This window comes from Cornus florida, unplaced genomic scaffold (genome assembly GCF_030987335.1).
Source record: "Cornus florida cultivar Cherokee Brave unplaced genomic scaffold, ASM3098733v1 CherokeeBrave_3.0.0_Hap2_Chr10, whole genome shotgun sequence".
Classification (NCBI taxonomy): domain Eukaryota; kingdom Viridiplantae; phylum Streptophyta; class Magnoliopsida; order Cornales; family Cornaceae; genus Cornus; species Cornus florida.
In genome coordinates, this window is record NW_026775580.1 from 108,838,667 (window position 1) to 108,849,013 (window position 10,347).

At 32.8% G+C, this 10,347-nt stretch overlaps 1 pseudogene; it reads left to right on the forward strand.

Annotated features, from left to right (window-relative positions):
• The first annotated feature begins 512 nt into the window (after nucleotides 1-512).
• Nucleotides 513-7,740, forward strand: LOC132276947 (U3 small nucleolar RNA-associated protein 18 homolog; annotated as a pseudogene).
• The last annotated feature ends 2,607 nt before the right edge of the window (nucleotides 7,741-10,347 follow it).

Here is a 10,347-nt window from a genome sequence, read left to right on the forward strand (position 1 = left end):
TAAGAAATTCTAATTATATCCCCATTTTCACTTTCTAAAATAAATTGTGTTTATTCATGATTTTTGGTAAGAATATTATAATAATTACCCCTATCTCTACATATCTTACAAAATTTTACCCTTATTTAGATTTTTATATTACTTTTATTTGTTCAAAAAGAGGTAAATTTAGCCAATAAATGATATAATATGTTTTCTTGTTCTTTTTTTTTTCTTTCAAAAATGATTTAAATTCACAGGTTTAAATTAAAAAAATTATAAGTGTCATTTATTCTAGAGATTCTACTTTATCAATCACCAATTTAGGGTATTGAATTACGAGACAAAATGAAAGCAGTACCCTAAAATAAAACGGTTAATATAAAAAACGCAATCGTTATTATTAATTTATTATTATAAAAAAGTAGTGATACATCTACCATTTACAGTAAATTACTTAATCAAATAATTTATAATTAACTATTTATATCAAATACATTTACTTCGCATAATTGCGTAACCCTAATCTACCGAACTATCTAACTAATCTCACACGATCTCTCTCCTCTCTATAGTCTCTTTACTGTCTCTCTCTCTCTCTCACTACATCTCTCTGATAACTATCTAACGATATCATAATATCATCTCTATTCTTTCTTTATGAACTTCAACAACGCCTTCATCATCTTTCTCTCTCATCGTAAGTATGGTTTTTTTTTTTCAATGTATGTGTTGAAAACTGTTGTTTCATGTGATAGAGTTAACTGAAAATTAACCTGTGGTTGGGTTCTATTTTTAGTTTAATTGGGAATGGTTTTTTTGAAAATTAACTAGCTGAATTTTTCTAATTAATATAAGGATTATTACAAAATGATTTTTCTCACACGTGAATTATTATACTGTCCTAATACTATTTCTGATTGCGGGGTGAACAGAAGAATGGGAATTTTGAATTGTTATGGCAATATATATATATATATATATATATATATATTTATTTATTTATTTATATTTGTTGATAAATGGCAATATAGTTGTCTTTGAAGTCAGTTTGCATGTGGTTTAATTTTCTAGCCTATTATAAATCAGTGGATTTATTTATATATTAAACAGTTCTCGTTTCTTTCTTCTTGATTTTGTGGCGGGGGATCGGCTTTGCTTTTTTTATTTTAGGAGCTCTTCTCAGGTTATTTCTGTATAAACTGTTGGGAAATTTGTTTATTTTAATTCATAATTTCTATTTAAGTAAGGGTAATGCTATCAAGAGATCTCAAAAAATTGTCTCAATCTAGTGGTTAAATATGAAGAGCTCAAAGCTCTTGTCATGATGAAACTCTCTTCATAACATTACTCTTTCAAGTAATCATAAACAAAATGTAACTTAGCCAAACACTATTTATTCATATCATAATATAATCATATCAGAATATCAATGGTATAAATAAAATCTTATAAACTAATAGTCCAATACATATACCATTAATGAAAATAAACAGATTAAGTTAAGAGTGAGTAGCATTGTCCTAAAGCCTTAATAGCTTCCCTACGTGTAGGTTTTTACTGACTATGACATGCTCCCAGGGCCAGCTCAATATAATTTGAGGCTTTAGATGAAAAATATATAATTGGGCTTTTAATATTTAATTTATTAATAACAAATAATAGTTAATAATGTTTTTCTTGCTTGTTGAGATGCAAAGTTATTAATTAGATTCATGAATTTGGGTTTTGTTAAAGCATCTTTTCAATAGATAATATAGCCGTTCCATTTAATCTTTGTTATGACATAGTTGATCTTAGATATGATTTATTAACTTTAACTTTGAAAAACTCCTTTATGATGCGAGTTTTGCTAAAGCATCTTTTCAATAGATAATATAGCCGTTCCATTTAATCTTTGTTATGACATAGTTGATCTTAGATATGCTATATTAACTTTAACTTTGAAAAACTCCTTTATGATGCGAGTTTTGCTAAAGCATCTTTTCAATAGATAATATAGCTGTTCCATTTAATCTTTGTTATGACATAGTTGATCTTAGATATGATTTATTTACTTTAACTTTGAAAAACTCCTTTATGATGCAACAACAGTTACATGTATTGTCAATAATATTATGTAAGCAATACATGCATTTGTAAAAGAATCTAGTCTTTCTATGTAATTTAACAATTCAATTGGAGTGTTTGTTTCTATTTGTAAAAATTATTTTAAAACTAATAATTTGATTATTAGTTGTAACAAATTTATCAAGAGCTCTTTTTTTTAAATATTGAATTAGTTTATTTATTTTTCTCCTTCTTATTATTATTTTTTTTTAAAGTTTTTCATATCTTGATTCATACTTTCTATTAGACATATTCAATGATATAAATTAAAAGCACAAACAAAATATACAGTTTTATGATAACAAATAATAATAAGACTAGATAATAAATTAAGATAAAGAATAATAGAACACGATGTTAGAAAAATCCGGTCTAATGCTTCAACAAATGTTCAATCCTTTTATTCCTATTTTGTAATTTCCAATAAAGTTATGGCACCCAAGTAGAAACTTACTACATCCAAATTCTTAAAGAGTCCCAAAATACCAAAATATGTGAGAGAGTAAGGAAAATAGGAGATGGAGTAAGATAGTGAGTTCATATCGAGAGTTTGTAATGAGTAGAGGAGAGAAAAAAGCATTTGTAATGAGAGAGGAGAAAAAGGAAGAAGTGAGGAATAAGGATAAAAGAAAGAAAGAAAGATAAAAGTTAGGAGGTTAATAGAAAAAGTAGGAAAGGGAAAAAGTAGGAGAAGATGGAAAATTTTATCAATTCCCAATGCAATTATCCATTAGATATGTATTCAATATTAATACATTTGTAGAGGAGAAAAAAAAATTGCAATAAGGAGAGGAGAAAGAAAAAAAAAAGTAAGGTGAGGTAAGACAATATTAATATGGCCTTTATAATGATAGAGGGGAAATAAAACGTGTAATGATGAGGTGAGATAAGACAATATTAATAGGGGAGAAAAAAAAGGGTGGTGAGATGAGGATAAAAATTAGGAGTTTTAATGAAAAGTTAAGAAAGTGGAATGAAAAGTTTTTAAATGAATTAAATTGTATTGGCCCACTATTAAATCTCTGCTATTGGTTGGGGCCTAAAATTATAAGGACATAAAAAGCTTGAGAAGATGGAAGATTAGGTGATTGCCTTTATGTGAACGTGTGTCAATTTAGACTGTTGCCTAAGGTCCCAGCCAATAGAAAGCCCTAATTTTTTTATTTATCCTTATATTTTTAGGGCTCAACCAATAGCGGAGATTTAATAGTGGGCCCATAGAATTTAATTCATTAATAAACTTTTCATTCCACTTTCTTACCTTTTCTATTAAAACTCCTAATTTTTATCCTTATTGCACCTTACTCTTTTTTCTTTTTCCTCCTCTCCTCAATCTCATTACACCTTATTTGTTTATTTTTTTCTTCTATCATTACATTAGCTATATTAATATTGTCTTAATTCACCTCAAAAAATTTTTTTGGCTGTCCTCAGTCCAGTTTTATTTTATTTTTTTCAATCTTTGCAGCAGTATTAATATTGATATATTATTATACGTATCTAATGGATAATTGTATTGGGAATTGATATAACTTTCCATCTTCTTTTCTTTTTCTTCCCTTTCCTACCTTTTCTATTAAACTCCTAACATTTATCTTTCTTTCTTCCATACATTTTTTTTATCCTTATTCCTCATGATTTTTTTCTCTTCTCATTAAAAATGCTTTTTTCTCTCATCCACCCATTACAGTCTCTCCATCTGATTCACTATTTCACTGCATCTCCTATTTTCTTTATTCTCACATAGTTTGGTATTTTGGGACTCTTCAAGGATTTGGAGGTAGTAATTTTATACTTAGGTGCTATAATTTTATTGGAAGTTACAAACTAGGAATAAAAGGACTGAAGTATTTGTTGGAGCATTGGACCGGATTTTTCTAACATCAGGTTTTATTGTTTTTTTAACTTAATTTATTTTATAGTCTTATTAGTATTTGTTATCATAAAACTGTATATTTTGTTTGTGACCTTTTTTATTTATATTATTGAATATGTCTATTAGAAAGTAAATCAGGATATGAAAAACTTAAAAAAGGAGAAAAATATGTTGGGTTTTTGGTAGAGATTATGGATCTTTAGAGGAAATGGTTGATTTTTTGGCCTCTTTGAAAGTGTAAAGGCTGATTTGGCCTATGTTTGTTCCCTTGGGATGCACTCCCCTTTTGAGTGCTTTTTATACAGTTTTACTTATCAAAAAATATATACATATATATAAACTAATTCAATCTAGAAAGGAGCTCATGATAAATTTGTTACAACTAATAATCAAAATTTGTTAGTTTTAAAAGAAACTTTACAAATAGAACAAACCCTCCAATTGAAATTTTAAATTGCATAAAAAGACTAGATTATTTTCCAAATGCATGTATTGTTTACAGCATATTATTGACAATATTTCTTGTTGCAGCATAATGAAGTTTTTCAAAATTAAAGTTAATAAAATCATATCTAAGATCAACTATGTGTTTACTTATCTAATTATATTGGGCCGATCTTGAATGTGTGCACCCCTAAGCTTACTTGTGTCAAAAAATAGATGGGTCGATGCTTATTTCTTAATATTTCCACGAAACATAAAATATTAAAAAAGAAAAGAAATGGATTACAATTTTTTCTCAACACAGAGAAATACGTGGTATTACGAGAGTTGCATCTATAATAGTCTAAATTATAGGAAGAACTGTATTTCTTGACGTGATGGGCTAGTGTCACAAGGGGATATTTGTCCCACATCGGATTTGGATGGGGTTTGAAGTGTGTATAAATGGGTGGGTATGCAGCATTACCCAACAGCTTAAGCTTTTGGGTAAATGGGCAAGCGCCCACCTGTTACAGTTAGGAATTTTATGGTTTTTGTCTGGAAAATTGCTTCTTCTTTTTTTTTTTTCCCTGCCCTGATGTTGATTAATGAATTCAAAGGTAATTTGGAATTGGAGTATGGAATAATCAAAAGTTGCCTAGTTTTGTATCAAATAGTCTTCTAATGTAGAATATGAGGCTTGTTTTCCCTTTATGCCAAAGACATTGATTGCAATGCTATTGTCATTATTCTTCTGTTCTGTTATGCAGTATTAAGAGACTTCTGGATTGTCACAATTTAACCAATATTTATGGGAAGGTTATGTGGATTTATAGCTTAACATTAGAAAGGTGCTTTAAGCAATTTTGTCATTTTAGATATGCTTGTTAATTTCATCTTCTTGAGTTGTGGTTCAATTTCCTTGCAAGAATAATGGAGTTTGGCAATTGAATTGAAAATTGGCCTCTCATTCCAGGACATTGTTAATTAGGCTCTATATTATCTGCTGTTTTGATCTGCCTTTGGAGTTTGGACTCCATTATTGTTTTGTGCTCAAAAGAAGTAGTTTTAAAAGTACACGCCATATTTACCATGGTAGTTTGTATTTTGTTGGAGTTGATCGATACATTCTTATATCCTTCTTGTAAGTCATAGATCACCCTAACATTTAATCTTTTCTAAATGTCAAATTTTTTTATCAGCAATAGAAATTTAATTTTCCCAGGGATAGTTTTCAAGCTTTTACATTTTGAATGGCTGCCTCAGTTGCCTTGAATGTCCATTTATTTTTGGGTTTATTTGATTGCTTGCTTTTCGTTGATATTTCTTAGGTTCACCCATGAAATATCAAGTACTTCTAGTTTTAGTTGCATTATTATTATTATTATTTTTGAACTCCAGGATCTTTGCCTGTCAATATTATGTGACTAATTATCTGTTGTTTATTTTGCAGTAGTAGCCATTTTGTGAATGATGGGTTTGATTTCTCAAAATATTTTTCCTAAAGACCAAAGCAAGAAGATTAAAAGGAACCTCTCTGATGAGCTTTCGCTTTTGGTAGGGAACCAAGAGTTGGAAGATAGAAAAGAAAATGATTCGGATAACTTAAAATTGAAAAAGAGACGGAGGGAGTGCAAGGAAGAGCAAAAGAAGTTTGAAATTGAGCAGGAAAGGGAAATGAAGAAGTTGGAGAACTTTTTGTTTGGCTCTTTGTACGACCCTGTTGGATTTGGTAATGATGATGAGGGAGAAGTGAGAGATGGGATTGACAAATGTTCTGCTTTATTCTTCACAGACCGGTCTGCGAACGGCATACCGTCTGTACATGGAAGGGATGCAGAATCTGGTGAGGAAAGTAGTTTGGAAGAGACTAAGCTAAGGAAACCTGTTTGGGTGGATGAGGAGGAGGAAAAAATCAATATTAATATAGCTAAAGTTAACAGGTTAAGAAAGCTGAGGAAGGAAGAGGATGAGAGTTTGATCTCTGGTTCAGCATATGTGTCAAGATTGAGGGCTCAGCATGTAAAGCTGAACCCAGGCACAGAGTGGGCACAACTTGATTCACGGTTAAGGTATTACGGTTCTGATGATGAACATTCTGATGAAGAAAATGGTGCAGAACTTGCACATGGTTACAAAAATGTTAAAGGTGTTTGACAACATCCTTCGAACAAATGAAGACCTTGTTGTGAAGAGCGGTGTGAAGCTTTTGCCTGGACTCCTCGAATACTCGAGATTGGTTGATGCCAATGCAGGAGATCCTTCTAATGGTCCAATCAATTCCATTCAGTTCCATAGAAATGCACAGTTGGTCCTTGCTGGTGGATTAGATAAAAGGCTGAGATTTTTTCAGATAGACGGCAAAAGGAACACCAAAACACAAAGCATCTTCCTCGACGATTGTCCTATTCGGAAGGCTTCTTTCTTACCTGATGGATCTCGGGTTATAATAGCAGGAAGAAGGAAGTTCTTTTATAGCTGTGATCTAGTGAAAGCGGAGGTTGATAAGATAGGTCCCTTAACTGGTAGGGACGAAAAGAGCTTGGAAAATTTCGAGGTTTCCCCTGATTCTAATACAATTGCTTTTGCGGGCAATGATGGGTATATCTTGCTGGTTTCATCAAAAACGACGGAACTGATTGGATCACTCAAGCCTTTTCTAATGATGGACAACAATTGCTGAGCTCTGGGGGTGATGGGCACATTTACCACTGGGATTTGAGAACAAGGGCTTGCTTCCACAAGGCTGTTGGTGAAGGTTGCATAAATGGTACTGCTCTTTGTACTTCACCAACGGGAAGTTTATTTGCAGCTGGTTCAGACAGTGGGATTGTGAATCTTTACAATAGAGAGGAGTTTCTAGGGGGCAAGAGAAAACCGATGAAAACCATTGAGAATCTAACAACGAAAGTGCATTTTATGAAATTCAATAATGATGCTCAGATGTTGGCTATCAGTTCAAGCATGAAGAAAAACAGCCTAAAGCTTATTCATGTTCCGTCATTCACTGTTTTCTCTAACTGGCCTCCGCAAAATCGGACCTTAGATTATCCCCGTTGTTTGCATTTTAGTCCCGGTGGAGGTTTCATGGCTATGGGGAATTCAGCTGGAAAAGTTTTGCTATACAAGCTGCATCATTACTATCATGCATAGGGAATTTGACACACTGAAGACCTGTGACAATTTTCCTTTGCTTTAGCTGTGCAATCAACATTGTCAAAAAGAGATCTCCTCTCCCTCACCAAGAAAGCTCGATATGTTATGTATTATGAGGAAGGAGTCAAAGAACTTGTAGGCAATTGCGTACTATTAAACAAAAAATATGATTTCATTTTTAGTGATATGAAATGTTTCCTTGTGTTTATGAGTATTGATGTGATCTAAAATAGAAGAATCCTTCGAAAATCGAGTCCTTAGTTGTTCTAACAGTTTACCTGCCTGCACACTCTGCGATTGGGCCACCTTCTCTATTTGGCCAGTCTTCACACTTTGGATCTAGACACTTGGCTTGGCATTGGATCAACAACCCATTGTTATTTTGATACCAATTATAAAAGGTTGAGCATTTGTCTGCTCGTCCAAAACTTAAGCTATTAAATAGATTGAATAATGATTTATACATACCCACTACTAAATAGATTGAATAATGATGCCTGCATACCCACTCACTCATTTGGATAGTGGGACAAGAATAAGAAAAAAGGATCAAGTGCAAAAAATTCTCTAAGCTATGTTCAAATTTGTAAATAACTCCTTAAAGTAAATTTTGTGCATAATACCCTATGAACTATCACATTTTGTTGCAAAATATCCCAATGTCTAGATTATTATTTATTAAATGATTATAATGCCCTTTGTTATTGAATTACACTTAATCTATTTTTTTATTGAAGTAAATTATGAAAACAATTCATACTAATTTGATGATATATTCTCCATTAAATTTGCATGAATTTAACTTTAAAATTTTAAATTAATTGTTTAAATAAAAATATTAAGTAGAAAATTTAAAAACAATTTGAATAAGTTCTTACTTTTTCATGAATTTATAGTATGAAAAGGAATATATTTTTTATTTAAGTAATTAATTAATTTTTCATGAATATATTGTATGAAAGAGAATGTATATATATATATTTTTTTACAGTAAAAAAATTAAGTTTAGTATTATAAATAGTAAATTTTTAATAATAAGTTAATCATTTCAGAAAATGGTAGTTACAACTTTATTTATTTTTTTCTATTTTTATGATAAATTGATACTAACAATAAAATGAAGGTAAATGGTATAATTAATATTTAGATAACAAAAAGATAATAAAAGTAATTTAATAGGAAATGACAAATGTAATGAGAAGGGGTAAAATAGTACTATTTTGTAATGAATTTGTCCTTAATTGTAACAAATCAATAGTTTAGGGGGGTAATTTGTAGTTTAGAGGGGTTATTTGCAAAAAGGGTAATACTTAAGGGTTTTTTTTTTTGCACTTTACTCTAAGAAAAACTAAATATTCTGGTTGTAATATTGATCATGGTTCGACGTATTGGTTAATACGCGCCCCTTTTTCAAGTCCAATACGCGATTCGTATCGGCCAATTTACATTGATTTTGTACAAATTTGTATCGGTCAATTTACAATGATTTTGTACGAATCCGTAATACTGCGACTGATACCGCAACGGCAAATCATGATATTGACATGATATCAACCATTAAGACTAACAATATTTATTTTATTGGGTGTAGCATTTAAGTGTATTTTAATTTTAGGTAAATTACACTCACCTCCCTTGAGGTTTGGGCAAATTACAGACTAGGGGGTGGTTGCCGTTTATTACTCTCACACCCCCTAAGTCTGTTAATGAACTGATTACCGTTAAGTTTATATAGTGTCTTTTATACCCTTGCCTGATTTAATTAAAATTTAATCGAATAAAAAATCATGTCAAAACAAAATGCAAGATTGCCCCCTTTTTTAAAAAAAAATATAACATTACCCTCTTAACGAATCAAACGAACCTTTTTTCTTCTCTCTTTACTCTGTTTCTTATCCACCTCCTCCCACAGCCGTCGCCAGTCACAACCTCCTCCCACCGTCGCTGCCAGTCACAACTGTCACCACCACGGTAACCCTTCCTCTTTCTTCTATCATCTCTGTTTCTCTCCATTCTTTTCAATGGCGTATTTAAACTATAATGACCTTGTGGGCGGGTGTGTCGTGGGCGGATGCGAGAGACACTGACAGGCTACTACATTGGCGAGTTACGGGTGCACAGTCCCACATTGCCTGGGTAGAGGAAAGGTGAATTGCTTATATGTAAGTGTGTCATCTCCAATTGGTATGAAGCCTTTTAGGGTAAAGCCCAAGAGCAAAACCGTGCGAGCTCATGCCCAAAGCGGACAATATCATACCATGTGGTAGAGCGGGTCGTTACAAATGGTATCAGAGCCTGACCCACTGGGAAGTGTGCCGACGGGGACGTCGGGCCTCCAAGGGGGGGTGGATTGTGATGACCTTGTGGGCGGGTGTGCTGTGGGCGGGTGCGAAAGACACTGTCAGGCTACCACACTGGCGAGCTACGGGTGCACAGTCCCATATCGCTTGGGTAGAGGAAAGGTGAAGTGCTTATATGTAAGTGTGTCATCTCTAATTGGTATGAGGCCTTTTGGGGTAAAGCCCAAGAGCAAAACTGTGTAGGCTCAGGCCCAAAGCGGACAATATCATACCATGTGGTGGAATGGGTCGTTACAAATGATATCAGAGCTTGACCCAGCCGGAAGTGTGCCGACGGGGACGTCGGGCCTCCAAGGGGGGTGGATTGTGATGACCTTGTGGGCGGGTGTGCCGTGGGCAGGTGCGAGAGACATTGACAGGCTACCACACTGGCGAGTTACGGGTGCACAGTCCCACATCGCCTGGGTAGAGGAAAGGTGAAATGCTTATATGTAAATGTATCAT